This window comes from Macaca mulatta, chromosome 12, assembly GCF_049350105.2.
Source record: "Macaca mulatta isolate MMU2019108-1 chromosome 12, T2T-MMU8v2.0, whole genome shotgun sequence".
NCBI classification, from domain to species: Eukaryota; Metazoa; Chordata; class Mammalia; order Primates; family Cercopithecidae; genus Macaca; species Macaca mulatta.
The window spans coordinates 13,320,890-13,341,397 of NC_133417.1; the positions used below are offsets into that span (position 1 = coordinate 13,320,890).

Sequence of the window (20,508 nt, forward strand, 5' to 3'; positions counted from 1 at the left end):
GGGCAAGATGTGCCTATTATGTTTGCCAAAATTTGTGCACTATGAAATATTTAATACCATCTTTAACAGAGAATAAGCAAACCCCTGCATGAATGCAATTCTGGAAATGTCAGGAAGTCCTACCCTCACCCCTCTTCCTTGCCCTTTGTCTTCTTGTAGTTGTTTTAAAATTATTCCCGCTTAAATACTAGCAAAATGGGTATCATTGCCCCACGTTAGAGAAGAGGATGAGGATGCTTGGGAAAGAGAAGTTATGTCCTCTTGGCCACACAGTTCTTAGTCCAGCCTGGCTGTGGGACAAAGATATGCTTAACCTCAAAGCCCACAGAGTTCTCTTCATTCCACTGGCTTTAGAGACCTGTCTTTAAAAGAACTTAACTCACAAGTGTGACTGCCTCTGGAGAAAAAATCACACCTTCATTTACTTCTTAATGTTAGAATATATATATATATATATATATATATATATATATATTCTACATGGGTGTCAAAGAGCCCTCAGTTCCAACAGCAATCTGCTCCATGTTAGCTGGGAAAGGTGTGTGTGTGTGTGTGTGTGTGTGTGTGTGTGTGTGTCTTTTAACATCTCTGTGTTTTGATTTTGCATCTGTAAAACTGGGACAGGAAGATTAGCAACTCAGAGATCTAAGGGATCTGGCACACAGTAAGCATTCAGTAAATTGAAGCTCTGTGACTTGTGCCTTTTCCTTCTATCTCACCTCATCACATGCTTGTGCTTCCAGAAGCTGTAAAGTGTGGAATTTGCTAATTTTAAAGTTGAGTGAAACTCATTTTGGTGAACCTCATAAAAGGGTTACAGAGAAGGAGAGAATGTGAGATGAAGGAGAAATTGCTCTCTTGGGCCTGGATTTATCTTAGATTGACTGTTATGCTTGCAGATACCATGGAGATGAGCACTTTATACTTGGCCTGATAAATAGAAACAATTTTACCAGAATCATTCAATATGCAAACACTTTAAAAATAAGCAAGGGCTGTTACGACTTTAAATATATCTGTGCCTGACAGCCTGCCTAATGTTTCACGATTTAATTAGTAATATCATTTCCCTGGACTTAAGGTTATCAATCATGTTACAGTTATTTCATTTCTGGCTGTCTAAATATAGCTGGATAGGGTGCTGGCATTGTTCCCTTTGCAAAGATGAGGGGAAATTTTCAAGGAGAAAATGGTGGCAGGAAGAAATAAGACCACTGTGCAAAACGAGCCACGAATCCGGCCCATCAAGTAATCCCATCTTTAATAAATCCACAGCTATTTAGCATCTCCTCTCTCCCCATCATGAATTAGCTGATATGAAACCTCCAGTAGAACACTTGCTAAAGAGCTGAGGAGGAAAAATGAACATACAAAAGCCAATTAATCTAATTAATGGTGGTAATAGTACCATGCATCTGTCTCATACAGTTCACAGCAGGCACTTCTGCAGAAGTGATTTTATTTAACCTCATTTAATTAGCGTTAAGTGCTAAATTGCTTGATACACACTATAAAACTCAGCTGATGTTCATCTAAGGGAAAGATCAATGTGGGCTGCAGTGGTAGGGAAACTTCAGCTTTTGATGTGGGTTGTAAAAACCGGGTGCATGGGATAGTTTAGGAATGATTGGGGGATGGGGCAATGAGTTCCCTATGGTATGTCTCCTGTCTCAAAATACCTCATAATTTTCCCATTTGTAGCCTCTTAAAACCTAATTTACCATTTGACCACAGCGACATTTGCTATTACTTGCGAATCTCTCCTCAATGATGATAAAAGTCCTGGAAGTCAGACATAAGCAATAATTGTGTTGACTGGGCAGACACACCAATCACGCACAGCAGTCTCTCCTGCAGCGCCACTGCCTTGGGTGTGCTGATGTCGGTGAAATCAAAGTACAGAAAAAGGAGAAAGCCTCCAAAATATTTCAGTAACACAAGTATGCTAAGCAGGGAAGGAAAATGCACACGTGTGTGCCACAGATCAGCTGGGGAGGAAGCCTTGTGTTTTTGGTCAGGGTTTGCACTGATGAAGTGTGATTTAAAGGGTCAATCTGTACCTAGTAAGTTGAAGTTAAGACACTTAGAGGAGATAGTAAGGGTGTTCACTTATTTAATTCAAAGCAAAGGCCACCAATTGTATACATCTGTATGCGTGTGTGCGGGTGTGTGTGTGTGTGTGGCAGTAAGACCAAAAGCTTCCATGCTTTTAAGATACAGAAATGTTGTCAGTAGGATGGAGGTGGCCAAGGCAGGGAACACACTGAACCTCCTGAGTGATTCAAATCTGTTATGCAGATAAACAGTTATTATGGCCCTATTGTTAACACTAGCACCTTTCTCACACCAAAATTTACCCTCAAACAACATCAAAAAAGCAGATCCGGCCGGGCGCGGTGGCTCACGTCTGTAATGCCAGCACTTTGGGAGGCCGAGGCGGGCGGATCACGAGGTCAGGAGATCGAGACCATCCTAGTTAACACAGTGAAACCCCATCTCTACTAAAAATTACAAAAAATTAGCCGGGCGAGGTGGCGGTGCCTGTAGTCCCAGCTACTCAGGAGGCTGAGGCAGGAGAATGGCGTGAACCCGGGAGGCGGAGCTTGCAGTGAGCTGAGATCCGGCCACTGCACTCCAGCCTGGGCGACAGAGCAAGACTCCGTCTCAAAAATAAATAAATAAATAAAAAATAAAAATGTAGATCCAACAGGGACCCCTCACATGCCTTTCTCAACTTAAAAAGAGGAGCATCTTTTGAAGCAAGACTCAGGTATGGGCGATTGCATACCCAGGCACTTCTTTGAGGTCATAGAACGAGAAAAATGACAGGTTTGTCTTCATTTAGTTGTCTATTTTAGTTTCTTGTTAGACCAGTATTGTGACTCTTTCAAGCACAGCGCACTCTTTTTACTTCCGTTCATGCCTTTCCCCCACAGCTGTGCTGCAGTGCTTACAAACTTGCCTGTAAATCGCCAAGCCTACGTTGCAGTAGAGGTTCTGTCCTTACATGGTTTGGTTGGTTGTTTGGGACAGGCTGAATAACTGTTCTGCGCCGTAGTGACCACACTTATAAAATTAGCTGGTTACACCAGATAGTTTCTAAACCTTTTATAACTCTTGTTTTCTCCAAGATTACCTTCCTTTTCTCGGAGCCTATTCGTGTTCTATTCATCTCTTAAGACAGAGTTTATGTCCTGAGTCAAAGAGTACTTGTCCAGAGCTGGCTTTGTTCTTCCTTTTACTTGCTACTTCATGCACCAAAGATGCCAAAGTTCTCTCTGGCTCACCTTTGTTCCACTTGATGTCTCCCTATTTCTGCCCTCAATGGCCTTCCTGCTTTTTTGTCTCTCTAACCTTTGCAGCTAAGCCTAGGCTCTGGGAGGTGATGGGAGGAGCCTGGTTGGGGAACATCTACTTTGTGCTTCCATAGTAACCTACAGTCTTGGTTATCATGACACATAACTTCTAGCCCTGTATCGTAATTGCTGAATCTGTCACTTGCGTCAGACTCTGACAACCACAATGACTGGTGCGCTACCCCCAGAACAGTGGTCCTCAAACCTGTCTGCACAGTAGAGTTATCCTGGGAGACTTCAAATATCCCAAAGCTCAGGTCACTCCACAGAACGATTAAATCAGATACTCTGAGGTGGAACCCAGTCATAAGAGCACTTTTTAGGTCCTCAAGATGGTTCCAAGTTTGAGAACCACTGCTTCACAGTGTCCAACACTAAATTATTATATTAATAAATGAGTACATTATTCCCTGATGTAAAGAGCCTGCGGTGGTTTCTTCCCTTCCTTTCTGTTCACTGCAGCTTTTGACTATCACTTTGAGGTTTTGATTGTATTAAATAAAATGCTATATCATAGTCTAGCTTATATCTTGTTTTTAAGAGGTGGGGTTTTCCTCTGTTGCCCAGGCTGGTCTCTAACTCCTGGCTTCAAGTGATCATCCCTCCTAGGTCTCTCAGAGTGGTGGGATTTCAGGCATGAGCCACTATGCCTGGGCCCCTATTCTATCTCAAATTATTTTGTACATAACATAGCATCACCCATATGGAATTTGGTGAGCTCATTTTGCATAAAAATTACTATTAGTCAGTCAGTCCCACAGTGCTATAGACAAAATTCTTAAAAATTGAAAGTGTTTTGTTTTTACTGGTGAGAACAAGATTTACCCATTCTATTAAAATATCCAGTACATACTGAATGCCTAGTAATTACCATGAATTGCTCCAAGGATCAAGTGTACAATAGGCATAAAAAAAGAAAGTTTCCTGCTCTTAAGAAATGTTTATTCTAAAAAGAGAAAAAAAAAGAGAAATGGTAATTTTAATTAAAAAAGAAGAACAATAAATGAGTGATCAAAGGCATAAATAATGCACAGAAATTTCAGTTGCTGGGTGCTAAGAGGACAATGAAGCAGTGACGTGATGAGAGTGAGTGGGGAAGTTCCTTCTTTCTAAGTGGTCAGGAAACTCAGGATAGAATTCATCAGAACGGACATAGAAATGGCAGGAAAAGTCAGCCTTACAAAGACTCGGTTGCGAGAGTGCTCCAGGCAAAGAGAATACTAAGTGCAACAGCCCTAAAGAGCTTGGCTCGATCCACCAACAGAAAGAAAGCCAGGGTGAATCCACCATATCCGCTAGTAAGATGGAAGTAATTCTGACACTCTGCCTCCTCCCAGGTCCTAGGCAGCATTGTATACATGAAAGAGTACTTGGAGCCAGATAGACCTGGGTCCCGTTTACTAGATATGTGATCCTGGACAAATTATCCGGTACAGGAAACTGAAGGTAAAACTGAACTGTCTAAAATACAGGTAGACTTTTTTAGCATGTGGGTTATTATGAAGACTAAATGAGATGCGCATGTGAATTCCCAGCCCATAGAGGGCCTTCGCAAATGTTGGTACTCCTCTCCCTTACGTGTCTTTCTCTGTCACGTAGCAGCTCTCCACAAATCCTGTAGCAGGCAGCTTTCATGAAGAAGCGTGAGCTGCTATCAAAGAACTATTTCTCCTTGACCTTCCACTACCCTTGTTTCCTTCCAAAACACTCTTTCATGTTCTCTCGAGAGCTCAGAATTCCCACAAGCAGATTGGGTCAAGATGGTTTACACAGTGAACCATCTTACTGTCATGTCACTTTCTTACTGGAAAACAAGGCTCGGTGCTTTTGAATCCTCTTTACTATCCCTTTAATCTGCCCAGTGACAGAGATGTCCTCTGAAAGGGACAGGTCTGAGAATGACTTGTCAACTGTTCCAAGTTGAATGCAAGATGTATAGTTTGCACAAATGACAATCCAAGGTGGGTGCTATGACTTTTCAGGTCCTTCAGTTACCAAAACATTTAAGGATATACATTTGGCTTCATAGGCTTTGTGTATATGTGTGTATAACATGGGGGTGTGTGTATGTATTTTAAACACAAATATATAAAGAGATATATACATATATTCTGAAGTGTTTGTTGCATGATCATGAACAAACCTTATTTCAGAAAGACTGAAAGAAAAATGATTTTAAAAGAATACTCTCGTTTAAAAAAAAATACCCAGACCAATGGTTTGAAGCTTTACTGCATATAATAATTCCTTGAATACTTTTTTAAAACGTATGCTTCTGTGTCACACTCCCAGAGTTTCTGACTAAATATAGTTCCAAGTAGCTGGGACTACAGGTTCACACCACCATACCTAGCTAATTTTTTGTATTTTTTGTAGAGACCAGATTTTGCCATGTTACCCAGGCTGGTCTTGAACTCCTGGGCTCAAGCAATCCTCCCACTTGATTTCTGACTAAATAAGAAACTCAGAGTGAGACACAGAGATGTTACGTTTTAACAAATTCTGGGAGTGGAGCCTCGGAATTTGTATTTGAGAACTATTGTTCTAAGTGATGTAATCAATTTCGCGCTTGAGTGCAGAACAGGAGAATAGGTCAGTAAGGGGTTTTTTAAGAAGTCGGCGCTATGGAAAGAAATTCACTTCTGCTGAACAAGGCTTTTTAAATTGAGTACTATTTGATTAGAAAATACACTGTTAAGTACTCATTAAATCAATACATTTCATTACAGATTGTTTAAATATTCTTTTCCTTCATTTCCCAACCTAACTTTTTACCCCAAATCAACTTGGATAATTCGGGGTGCAGTGCTTCTTGTTATAAACTGAGATAATGAATTATCTCTACACAAATGTATGGAGCCTATGCTATGTGCCTTGTACTGTTCTGGGTAATTAAGGACACATAATAAAATCTCTGCCTCCACGGAGTTTGTATTGTGCTAAGTGAGACAAGTAAGAGACAAGTCAATCAAATAAAATACATAATATATCAGACAGTAATAGAATAATATCAAGCGGAAAAGTGGGATTAGGAAATGTGAGAAGAGGTGAAATTTAGATAAAAGTATCCAGAATAGACCTCAGGTCTCTGCCCTAGGAAGATGCAAATTCTTGGCTTGGTTTATATTTTCTGAAAGCAAAACTGGAAAGTCAAATGAAAATAAGGGAAACTTAAGCAGAAGTAACACTTTGAGATTAATGCTGACAATATTAGTGTGCGCTACTCTGTTAGGAGAGGTGGATGGGAGAGTGTTTCAGTGCTGTCTCACATTTCAAGGGCAAAGCTAGGGAAATATTGGCAAAACACGCCAAGGACCCACTCAGATATCTGTGCTTAAAATTATAATCACGTTTCATTTTCTGACAAGTCCTGGCTTGCTTTATTTCACCCTGGATTCTAGTTCACTGGCAGTAAGCTGTATTGGGATGAAGGACCCAGTTAGTGAAATGCATGCCACTCTGAACGATGGTCTACGAAAGATGATGTAGGAGGAAAGTCACAGAGGAACTTCCTCATGAAGGATGTCTACTCCTTTAATGAGATCTTAACAGAAGTTCTGGTGTATGGAAATTACTAATACACAAACATAAAATGCTCAATAAAACATGCCCCACATTTCTAGGAGATCTGTGCTACACGTTTACATTTATGTAAAAATGGAAGAGTTTATCTTCTAGGAAAAGCCCAATCACCATGACCCAGCTCAATGTATGTGCAGTGCTTCATACACGGGTGGGGAGCCTGCACTGAGTCACCAAAGGGAAAGGAAACAACGAAGCTCACCTCAGGGGACTTAGTGCATGGATGCAGTGAAGTAAAACTATGGATGTCCAGCTGCTAGCCCTGTTCCTGCCATCTCTTCCCTTCTCTTTGATTCCTTTGTGTGAATAATTGCACAGAAGAGAGTTTTACCCTATACCCCTCTTCACTTCCTACAGAAAGTAACAGGTCATGTGCTCATGCTGTGGGGACTGTGATAGCAGGACTCACACCCTTGCAGACATCCCTCCTAACTCAGTGCTTATAGTTTGAACACCTGGTGCCCACTTTATCTCCGTACTAAGTGGGAGGGAGGGACCACAGCCTTAGCTACTATCCAGTCTGGGTTTTCCTTCTGTGGTAAGTGCTGCTACGTTTTTCCTCTTATTAGTTCTTTGTTTACACCTAAAGAACAAAAGAAAACAAAAACTGGCCCTGTAGAGCATTTAATGTTTATTTTTTCATTGTTGTCAGTTTGTGTTAACTGAGGCCAGATGTAGAGAGAAAGAAATTAACATTGACTGAGTGTTGACTGCATGCCAAGCACTGTGCTTTACCAGCCAGCACAGTTTGGTCTCAAGACTCTTAAAATGAGCATGGTGGCTGATGCCTGTAATCCCAGCACTTTGAGAGGCTGAGGCAGAAAAATCGCTTGAGCCCAGAAGTTTGAGACGAGCCTGCACAAATGTGAAACCTCATCTCTCCACACACACACACACACACACACACACACACACACACACACAGAGAAACATACACACAATTAGCCAGGCATGGTGGCACCTGCCTGTGGTCCCAGCTACTCAGGAGGCTGAGGCATCAAGGCTGAAGCAAGCCTTGATCGTACCACCTCGTGTCAACCTGGGAGACAGAGTAAGACCTCGTGTCAAAAAAAAAAAAATACTAGTTTCATCATGTTACACCCAGGTCTGTCTGACTTCAGAATCTTTGATCTTTTCCTACCTTAAGGCCTTTGTCTGTAGCTCTGCCAGCAACCCACTCTATTTTGTTTTCAAAATGTATTACTCTTTTCATTTTTTTCCAAAAACTGAGGGCCTGCCTAGCCCTTACTTGGTTAGAATGTCAATAATCTTTCTGCCCCAAATATTTATTTCCAATATGCTGGGTTTCAGTCCGAAATTCCTAAACCTGGTGATTAACAAAATTTTTTTCAAAACTCTTAAAGTGTCCATGGTTTATGAGATTGCTATGATCTAATAAAATCTGTAGCAAAATGTTGGCCAACTTAGTTATGAAAGGGTGTCCATTTTATGATGATTCTTTAAATTGTACGTCTATGATTTTTGCACATATCTATATATGTGTCATGTTTAAAAATATATATATAATAGTCAAATGATTCTAGTAATATGTAAAAAAGATATGTAGAATCCTTGATTTTATATATCATGACATAAAAATATGCTAATCATAATAATATGCTATTATCATAATCTCATAGTATCTACAGATATTTGGATCTCTAGCTATATAGAGCTAAATACAGTAACTAATTTGGATTTATTTTTAAAATGTGAGGTTTAAAATTTAAATATTAATCAGTGTAATTCATTATGTTTATGTCAAAAATAAAATCTTAGATGCAGAAAAAGCATTTGAAAATATCCACCTTAAATATTATAAATATATGCACATGTTATATATATATATATATCTTCACATGTTTGGTATATTGCATATATTAAAGGAAATTATTTAAGTTAGTAAATTATCTACAAATATATTCACTCAGATATCATATTTATTGATGAAATTTTGAAATATTTTATACTAAGATTATGAATGAAGAAGCTTGTCTATAATTCTTACTTCTACTGAGCATTTTACTGAAGGTCCTTTTCAATGCTGTAAGGCAAGATAATGATTTCAATATTAGGACCAGACAGGAAAATATATAAATATCATTAATCATGGATGGTTTGATTATATACACAAAAAATGTGATAAAATTCATAAATAAATTATTAGGATTCATGAGGTTAGCAAGGCTGATGAACCAAGGTCAATTTACTAAAATAAATTTACTTCTATATACCAGTAATAAACAATTAGAAGATCCTGTTCTTAAATAAGATACAATTTATAACGTATCATAAAAATATTAATAGCTAAGAATAAATATAACTAGAGAAGCACAGTCTTATATTTAGAAAAGTTTAAAACATCATTGAGTGAAATATACAAGACCTAAATAAATGAAGAGAGGATGGACCAGTTTCATTGATTCATGACTTAATGTTGTAACAATGTGAGATATTCCTGAACTAATCCTAATCTACTGATTCCATGCAATGCCAACTGATAATTGCAATACATTTTGTTGGGAAGCCTGACAAGCTTATTCTAAGAGTTGTATAAAAATTAAAAAGAAGAAGTATAGCTAATGATGCTCTTGAATAAGGTGAGGGACTTTTTTCCATTGTATCTACCACTAATCATTATAATTACAGTAATTAGGACATGCAGTATTGGCACAAGGTTAGGCAAATAGATCAGTGGGATAGAATTGGAAACTTAGTAATAGGCATATATATATATATATATATATATACACACACACACATATAGAGAGAGAGACACTTGATTTATAGCAAAGGTGATGCTGTAGAGCAGTGAAAACATTGATCTTTCCAATGATGTGGACAGTTCGAAAAAATAAAGTGTGACCTTACTCCACATAATCCACAAAAATAAATTTCAAAGGATTATAGACATGGATGTGAAAGGTAAAACAATAAGGCTTCTAAATAATAGAATATATTATAAATTTTTAAAACAAGATGCAAGAGGCTATAAGGAAAAAAACATTGCTCAATTAGATTAGTAAAATTAAGAACTTCTCTTTTCATTTAATTAAGAGAACGAACAAACACACAGTCAGATGAGATGACATATTTATAACACAAGACGGAACTAGGGCTCCAACCCAAGATATTAAAAAATTACTAAAAATAATATTTTTATATATATATATGTATCAGTTGAATAGATATATACAATATAGATATTCAAATAGAAAAAAGTGGCCAAAAGACTTGAACAGACCTAGTACTTCATTTTACCAGCATGGAGGTATTCAGTACTTCTATTTAAATTTGTAAATAAAGAATTTTTTAACCTTTTTTTTGAGCAAGACATATAACACTTACAAAGAAAAGTGTACAAAAAACTTTAAAATAATTATCCCACATCAGAATTAATTGTATGATTATGAAATAATTGATCCTTTTACTTCTGACATTCATTTGGAGTGTTTCCAGCTTCTAGCTACCGTGAACCACACTGTTAGGACGATGTGCATGTGATTCAGAGGGATACATATGTAGAAGTGGAATTGCTGAGCCACGGGATATGGGTGTACACATTTAAATTTTAGTAGATTATAGCAAATTGTTCTCCAAGTTATCTGGATATACTTACATTCCCAAGAAGTGTACCAGCTCTCTGCTAACTCTTGAAATAGTCCATTTTACATTTCTTTTTAACCTTAGGTATTCTTTCTATTATGTGTGAAATCTTATTTTGGTTTAGTGTGGGTTTTCCTGATTACTAACGAAAATAATGAACTATCTGTATTGCTACAAACAACCACTTGAAAAAACCTTAAGGGAACGTAATATTGTACAAAAGAAATGAAACACAAAATGATACATTCTGTTTATAGAATTGAAAAATATGGAGTGTTTAGGGATGTTTGTTGCAGAGGTAATAAATACTATAAAGAAAAACAAGAAGTACAAATGGGGTTTTTTGGGGAGGAGGGAAGTGATAATAGGGACTTCTGAATGCTTGTGATGTTTTCATTCTCAACATGATTGGTGCCTACATAAGCAATCACTTTGAACAAATCATCATGCTAAACATTTTTGTTTCATGAGTTTATCTTTAGGAGCACAAAATTTCATCACGATTAAAAAGTAAAACACTAAACTCAATATAAGAGCTCAGTTGATACATACAAGGAAGTCTGTCTATGTGAGACGCCTATAAGAGAAACAGAAGCACAGCAACTAACAGCCATCCTCTCTAAGAGAAACAGAAGAACAGCAACTAACAGCCATCCTCTCTGAGAGGAGTGTGACAAGTTGGCTTAGCAAGCATGGACTTTTCAAGCAAGGCAGGAGGTCAGAACACCTCTTAGATAAAAATATGATGTTTCCAATCAGAGCTAGAGCTATATTTTAGGTCTGAGACAGAGTTCTAGACATTCTTGTCCAAATAGTTAACTCAGGGGGAGCCTGAGGGAAGTATTCCCAGCAAAAGTGGGAAATCGATGTCTTTGGAAACTAAATAAAATGATACCAAGGAAGGACAAGCTAAAATTAATAGTCAGGAAGGTAATCCCTATGAATACTTAAAAAGCCCGCCAGATTTCTGTACAAGCCTGAATGGAGCAGAAATCTTTATGTTTGCCTTCAAGGAGGTTCAAGTTTGCTTGGGAGAACACACGAAACTCCAGTATTATATTCTGAGCAGCACGGGATTCCAGCAAACTCGTATAGATGTATAGCCACTCCTGTGGCTAGCTAGGGAGAAGTCATTCAGCGTTCTTGCCCATCAGATATGTCTTCCAGGACAGAAGTGAGAAGGACTGGACCGGTACCATAGCAGTGTGCATGCTGAATTATGAATTGATTTCTTAAAAAAAAAAAAAAAAAAAAAAACCTGAATAGATACAGTGTAGTGACACAAAGCTTTGGGTTTGGAGAAATTGTAAGGACAGGAATAAAAAATATTACTTGGAATAAAGATCCACTGTATGATTAATGTGAAGAAGGGCTGGAAAGAAGACAAGGGGATGTCATAGAAATTTTCATGCCAACTCCCAATAAATCATCTGCCTTGGGCCTTTGAGTTTTGAAAGTTTGGTATTCCCTTTTGTGACCACCCTTCTGGTTTTGTTTCAGTTATACTGTGGCTTCTTCATGAGAGCTGTTTTTAGTTATTGACATCACTGATGAAGCCTATCGTGATGGTACGGTGATTTGGGTTTTGAGGAAAGATCAATAATTTTATATTCCATGAATTTTCAAATTCACACTGATACAGGCTCATATGCATCAGTGTACAAGTGATATTAAGATCATTAACAATGTCAGAATCAGGCATGCCAAGTTGAAAATGTATTAAACAAGCCACCCACCATATCATAGCCAGAAAGGAGCCTCCAGTTTAACTGCAATCACGGTGGCTTCATGTAATTTCTCCCCAAGATATACAGCTACACCTTAGCATGTTTTCATCATGGACTTCCAGCAGTCTTGGGAATCCAAATGCACTCTAAACTCTCAAGAGTTCCTCCTCTCTTTTTGTGTTCTTCCTTTGCTCTCTGTGGCCTTTCCCAAGTGAGTATGGAATTTGCCCAAATTTCATTTCATTTTTTGATTGTCTGCCAGCCAGATAATAACAGGCATCTGATCAAGGGTTTAGTTAAGTGCTCCATCCAGCAGTATTTATGCTACATAAATTATTCATACAATACCACCCTGGACAAATCGCACTTTGATTATGCAGTCATTTTTCAGTCCATTCATTTACCAGACAAGTAGAGATCACGGGAGATCAGAGGAGCCTCACTTGTGAATCGATAATGAACTTGGGTTCTTCACCTGCTCTGTGTCCTCAGCTCCCCGTTCTGGTGGTGAGCTTTCTATCAAGGGCCTTTGTGAAGATCAAATGAGGTAATAGATGTGAAAGTCCTTTGAATGGCAAATGTACTGAATAAATAGAGATGAGACAGTTATCCTTGGAAGGTACACCTTACAGTAGAATACTTTGGGGTCGCATAGACCTGCCTTTAAATGACAAGAGATTGTGTGGCCCTAGGAAATGACCTAAGCTATTTGAGCCTCAGTTTCATTGTCTATAAAATGAGGATACCAATAGCCCTCTCTCAGGAGAAGTAGAGGAAGAAACCACATATATAAAATGCTAGCACACTGCCTCAGCTATGGTAAATAGGCAATAAACAGTCTTCTCTTTCCTATGACTCTTTGAAGACACTGTTCATCTGACAGCCATAATAATTATTATTATTAACTTTGATTGTTTATTTCTTTTTAATAGGAATATGTGTTTTGCTGCCAGTTTCATTCTAAGCTCTTGAAAGACCGACTTTTTTTTTTCTTTTAATTGTTTTAACTTCCTTCCCTTCCAGGACCAAACAGTCCAAATATATCCATGTGAATTCATCGATTATATGAGTCCAAATAGACTTGAATATGGAATCTCCAGTCAGTGTTTTGCTTCTCTTTGTATATACTTCCCCATTCACAAATCCGAATCCTGGTGCTCAGTATAAAAGGAGCAGTCCATACATATAATCAGATGATTTAAAGGAAAGATGCCACACTCAGATTTACAGAGGCTTCCACTGAGCTCATGGCAAAAGAATCACAACCTGGAGAAGTCTTCTGTAAATCTGCAAATGAGTGGACCTCCTGAAGCGAGTAAACACCAAAAAAAGTTGTTTGATACACCCTTAATCCCTAAGTAGGACTGAACTGAACACATGTTTGGCCTGCTCAGAATAGCTTACAATTGTACTTTTGAGCACTTGTTATAATTTTGTGAAGTTATGCCCTAATAGCTAGAACCATTGGTAAGATTGTCTTGCACTTAAATTACTTCTAGGACTAACTACATTATTTGAGGAGCTCAACGTAAAATGTGGATCCTTTGTTCAAAAACCAGAATAAAGTGCCATTAAAAATGCTCAATTCCATATGCACATTTTTTTCTCTCTTCCTGGTATCTCTGTTGACTTGTCATGGTGTTATTTACCTACTATTTAACATCATACCCTATCAGGCAAGGGGCTACCAAGGTGACTGGGGGCCAGACCTTACGATGTAGCCAGCCACACCTGTGGCTCACCAGCTGTCCGTTTATCCCTCCTGTCAGCTACCTGACAGATGCCCTGTCCCCAGGCAGGGAAATCGGTCTGTGATTTCCAGGTGCCGGCTTCCCAATCCAAGAAGGATGGGTAATCCCTGAAGGACCACTACCTTTGTACCAGGATATGCCTGTTATCTGAACCAAGCGTGGGCAAGAGGCTTGCCACTACCGACTGACCTGCATCATGTGTCCTGGAATTTCCAGCCTGGGAAGGGACAGCTCTGTCATGCCCCACACCAAGATGCCATGGGGATGTGTAACCGTCCCCAACTCTACCTGTGTGTGCGCCTGGGCTTCTGCCTCGAGTACAGGATGGCAGTTTTCACTGTGTGAGGTGGGGGCTGAATGGGGTTTGGGGCATCCAGAGGTGGAGAAGTTGGCAGCCTAAAATCTACCCGTGAGGCAAGGGTTTGAGGCCTCAGTGTGTGCCCCTTTTTCCCCTGGGACATCAGTTAAAAAGCACATATTTAAATACAAAATTAATTATTTCAAGGATTTTCAAGCAGGAACGCTTTGGAGCAAGGGGCCTGTGTGACTGCACTGGCTGCTGGCTCAGTAAGCTGCCCATGATTGATGACCTCAGATCTCTGTGCTTTTTGGGATCCCTTTGCTTGCTCCCCAGATGTAATGCTACTACTTAATTTATCTCTGGAAAGTTCTTATGTTATGGTTTCAATGTGATCGTGTCTCAGTAATAAGCTGGTTTATTAGAACTGTGGGAATATCATGAGGATAGGGGCATCAACGCCAGCCTAAGAATATCCCCTGCAAGGAGCACACCTGAGCCTTATAAACTCAACTTGGATTAAAAAATAATTGATCACTTTCTGGTTTCTTAAATATACTAAGAAAGTTACTGTTAACTCTGTACTGGACAAGTGGCTCTCCAGTGAAGGGTTTCTACAAACTGGTGGGTGATTGAAATTATCATGCTGTGTGGCAAATTAATATTAGAAAATAATACTATATAAGTGACTAAGTTTGGAAATCATTAACTTTGAACATATTAAAAACTTCCCATGTACTTCTAATGTGCACATGAGAGAGGAATGTAGGCGTTTTACCTTCCTTTTCTGAGACATGGCACAGAGCACAGGAGCAACAGTATCATACATGCAAACTCTGTTACAAATACTAACAAGACAGAGGAAAAGGCTGAGAGGGCAAAGGGGTGAGAAGTGGGAGGAAGTGTCTTCCGGGCTGCTTAATCTTCTAATGATGATCCCTAAGCACTAACATTTGAAGTAGTAGAAGGGTAAGCCTATTTAATATTACAAAGGTAAACACTGAGAAAGAGAAGGTAATAAAATAAGATCAGGTGACAGGTGCAAGTGAGAGGAAAACTATTAATTTAATCATTGCTTATAACCAGGAGTCAACAGATAATGTTTAAAGAGAGAGAGGATTAAGGATATTATATGAAGTTAGAGCTCTCAGGTTGAAATTCCTTGTGGGCCTCAAGATTTTTACCCCAAAATAGTTTTGTGCAGTTTCACCCTGGCAATGTAAACCAACAGCTTATCTTCACAGGTGCAGGACAGAAAGTCGTCGCTCTGCTCACCTGAGACAAATGCATGTCTGACTGTTTCTTCTGCCCTACGGTTTATATAAAAATGCAGATTCACTGAGCTCAACTAAATTGTGTATTCAGTGAAAGGTTGATCAAGGACTCAAAATAATGCAACCTTTTGTCTCTTATCTACCTATGACCCGGAAGTCTCCAACCACTACGAGTTGTCCCAGCTACCAGACAGAACCAATGCACATCTTACATATATTGATTGATATCTCATGTATTCCTAAAATGTATAAGAGCAAGCTGTACCCAAATCACCTTGGGCACGGGTCGTCAGGACTTCCTGAGACTGTGTCACGCTTGTGCATCCTTAACCTTGACAAAATAAACTTTCTAAATTGGTAAAGACCTGTCTCAGATATTTTGGGTTCACATGCATTACTGGAACAAAGCCAAGAATATACAGTCTACTTGAATTATTTTGATACAGTCAGCAGAGGAAATACTGTCACAAAAGATTTGATTAACTAAAAGCATACCTTTCTACCACACAATCAAATCTATATAACAGAACTCACCTATTAAAATAAAAAAAAAATTCTGAGATTAGACAAAAGCAAATCTAAACTCTATACTGTATGTAGGAGACACATCTCTTAAACAAGTGATTCAGAAAGTTTCGAATATCATAATGAGCAAAGGTGAGTTGTGTTGTACTGAGTCAACTTTGTTAAGCTAGGAAATACATTTTCCAGATTTCCCTTTCCTATATGCTTCTGGGAGACAAAAAGGTCACTTGAAGAAGATTCAAAATGTGGTCTGGATGCCTCTGGAAGGTCTTCATGATCTGGGACAATGATAGATGCAGTGGTTTCCAATAGCCCTCATTGTTCTCAATTCCAGGTCCAGCTTTTCTTCCTCACTGCTGGCCCTGAGAGCACAGTGGTCCCAAGCCCATCATCAGAGGCTAGTTTCAGACCCACAGAGGTAATCGCTACACAACAGCACCAGCTCCTTTTCTCCCTGAGCTCTCATTTCACAGTCCTGGCTAGGTGGTTGGATGCGCTGGAGTCTCAGACATGCCTGAAAGCTCCCACTTATCCACCACACCGGTGCTTCAGGCACACTGATCTGAACTGTTTTATTCACAAGACTTCTGATACCAAATGTCTGGGTTTTTTTCCCTCACACCAACCAATTTTCAAGTCTCTAGGCCCCAGTGGGTGTTGAACAATTCAACTCAATTCTGACAGTGTCTACTTGGAGTCAGTGTCAGATCCCACAGGTTAAGGACCCAGTCCCGTAAGATGGCCCCTGCTTCAGATGCCAGCTGCAAGCCTCAGGTTGTCACTAGCACTTCTGACTGACCAGCTATATATTGGGAGGTTTCCACAAACCCCTCCTCAGTTTCTACAATTTGCCAGAATGGCTCTCAGAACTCAGGTTAGCACTTTACGTAATGTAACTGGTTTATTTCAAAGGACATAGCTGGGGAACATCCAAATGGAGGAAGTGCTTTCGGAAAAGAATGGGCGAAGGGGTAAAGAGTCTCCATGGCTTTTTGGGATCTGCCACCTATCAGAACCCCAATGCGCTCACCGACACAGATGCTCTCCAAACCCCTTTACAGGCTTTAATGGACGTTTAATTTCATAGGCGTCCTTGATTAGTTCATTGGCCACTAATCATTAACTCAACCTCCACCCCCTTCCCTCTGCCCAGAGGTTGGGAGGTGGAGCTTAAAGTGTTATAATTCCAACCATGCCTAGGGCTTGCTGGTGCCCAGCCTCCATCCTGCGTCTATCCAGGGTGCTCCAGCCACCGGTAACTTATTGGCACACCAAAGACACAGAACTCTGCAGATTCTAAGGACTTTAGGAGCTGTATGCCAGGAACTGGAGACAAAACCCACATATTTATTTATTTATTTATTTATTCATTTTTTATCACAAGTGGTTTGTGAGGACACCTTCTCGAATCCCTAATCTACTTCTAGACCTTCACTTCCCCACTTCTTGCACTTTTGTATAGGCCTCATTCCTACAATAATAACTTGCATAAAGAAAGAAAAACAGCATATGAAGAAATACACAGCAACAAAATAATAGTAGATTTCAGTTCTCCTTTTTCATTTCATGAAAGATCAAATGAATAAAAAACATATACAAATGATTTAAGCAATATGGTTTAAAAATGAGATGTAATAGATATATAGTTACCCTCTGTAGACTAATAGCTGAGATTAAACATTTTTCAGATGACCCATTGAACATTCTCAAAAAAAATCACTACGAAAGCATTAATATGTTCTCAAACATGGAAATAATGCCGATAATATTGTCTGATCCGAATAGGGTAAAACTAAAGTCAATATAAAAGTCAGAAAATCCATTTATTCTACTATCTGGAAAGTAAATAACAACAAAAGCAAAACTACCACAATATGTTAAAACAAGCACTAAGTTAAGGTATAAATAATGGATACCAAAAATATGTAGACTATCTACAAAAATGGCAACAAGGAACAAAAAAAGTTAAAATTTTAAAAATCTAGATAAAGCCAGGCTGATAGATAATGCTAAATAATTAGTTCAAGATATTGTTTTTCATTCATTGGACTTCAATAGGTCAGAAAAATTAATAAACAGTATTTTCATGAATGTATTAGGAAAAAGCCACTCTTTTCACTGATTGGAGCATACATCGGTGCAAATTCTCTGTTGGATAATTTGGCACTATCTCTCTAAAAATAACAAGTTTTCATATGTTGTGATTCAGCAATAACAGTTCTAGAAATTTCTTACACATGTATTCAAACATTTGCAAAATGTCAGGTATGCAAAGTTATTTACTGCAACATTGTTTTTAATGGCAGTGATTAGTCACAGTCTAAATGTCTATTAGTGGAAGATTGGCTGAAGAAATTATGATACACCCACACAATTTAATACTGTGCATCTTCAAAAGGAATGAAGTGTTTTATGCACTGATCTGAAGAGATCAGTAAGATTTATTGCTAAGTGGAAAAGCAAGGTGCAGAACAGTGCATTTGTATGCTAATAGGTGTGTATTAAAAAGGAGGGAGGATATCTTTATATGCTTATATATGTGTAGAGCAGCTCTGAAGGACACACAGCAACCTGAAAAGTGGTTGGTCCCAGGGAGGGGACTTGGTTTTCTAAGGGACAAGATGTAGGAAACTTTAACTATATATGATTACACACATTTCTAACTGTGTACAATGTAAATGTATTAACTACTCAAAAAACAAATAAAAACAAGGACAACGGCAACCCGACTACCAGCTACCAAAGTTGTCAGCATGATACGCTCCTATGCTGTTTTGAATGGGAAAGTAATGGAGTGGAACTAGTGCTGGGCCAGGGGAATTGTGTGTCACTTCTAAAGCTTCTCTTATTTATATCAACTATCAGAGTCCACTCATGGTAATGGGTTCTGCATGTGTTCAAGGTGGGGTGGGAGGAGAAAATAAAATTATAGGAAAGTGCTGTACTTTGCCATACATGTGACACTATACCACATAGCACTAAAAAATGCTCATTGGATTTGACAATTGGGAAATCATTAGCAAGCTTATCTGAAAACAAAAACAAAAACAAAACAAAACAAAAAAATATTTTCATAAATGGGGGACATTAGGCAGAATATGGAGTGTTAACGGAGGGCATTCGGTATTGCCCAGACTATCAGCACTCTATCTATTGGGCGTCTAGAATACACATGTGTCTACATGTTCAAGAGTGAGTGGAAATTCAAAAAATAAAGGGGAAAAAAATCTCTCAATGATGCTTACTGATATTTATGGACAAATAATATGTCAATAATTTACCTCAAAATAATGTAGAGAACAGAAAGTTGGTGAGGTATGGAGTTGATGATGGATATGCATGATACATACATGGAGTTTAGGATGCTTTTATTTTTTCCTTCAAAAATGAAAGAAAAATGAAGATTGTAAATGTTGATCACTTGGTCAAAAGGTTTGGTTGCATAGGAAAGTTGAGAAATTATGTAGTATTTAGAGGAGGATACAAGTCAAAAGAGGTTAGGAGAGAAATACATACATAATCTGTATCTAATATAGATTTATATGTGTATACACACACATTATATAAATATAATTTATATAGTACATCTATTATTATTATTAACTATATTTTAATAACATATATGCTTAAATTATATATAATATATAATCTATATATAAATATAGATTCATATGTAATATAAATATATATTTATACTATATAAATATATTTATATAGAGTATATCTATTATTATTAACTCTATTTTAATAACATATATAGTGGTTAAGTTACATATAATATACAGTCATGCCTCACTTAACAACTGAGATCTGTTCTAAGAAGTGTGTCATTAGGTGATTTTGTAATTGTTTGAACATCAGTGTGTCCTTACACACATCCAGACAATATAGCCTACTACAGACCTAGGCTTTATGGTACAGCTTATTGCTTCTAGGCTACAAACCTATACACCATGTTGCTGTACTGAATACTGTAGGCAATTGTAACACAATGGCATTTGTGTACTTTAACATAGCTAAATATGGAAAAGGTATAGTAACAATAGAGCATAAAATAAAAAACGGTACGCTTGTATTGGGCATTTACCATGAATGGAGCTTGTAGGACTAGAAGTTGCTCTGGGTGACTCAGTGAGTGATGGGAGAGTGAATGTGAAGGCCTAGGACATCACTCTACACTGCTGTAGGCTTTATAAACACTGTACACTTAGCCTACACTAATTTTAAAAAATTATCCTTCAATCATAAATTAACTGTAGCTTACTGTAACATGTTTATACAATTTTTAATTTTATTTCACTTTTTGACTGTCTTGTAATGACAATGGGCTTAAAACACACACTTGCCCAATTATACAAAATATTTTAATTCTTATTAAAGAATTATTAT

General features: G+C 38.2%; 1 protein-coding gene across 1 annotated transcript in view; it reads right to left on the reverse strand.

The window, feature by feature from the left end:
* CNTNAP5 (contactin associated protein family member 5) overlaps positions 1-20,508 on the reverse strand; it is an 861,846-nt gene that overhangs the window by 764,306 nt on the left and 77,032 nt on the right. The gene's annotated exons all lie outside the window — the stretch shown is intronic.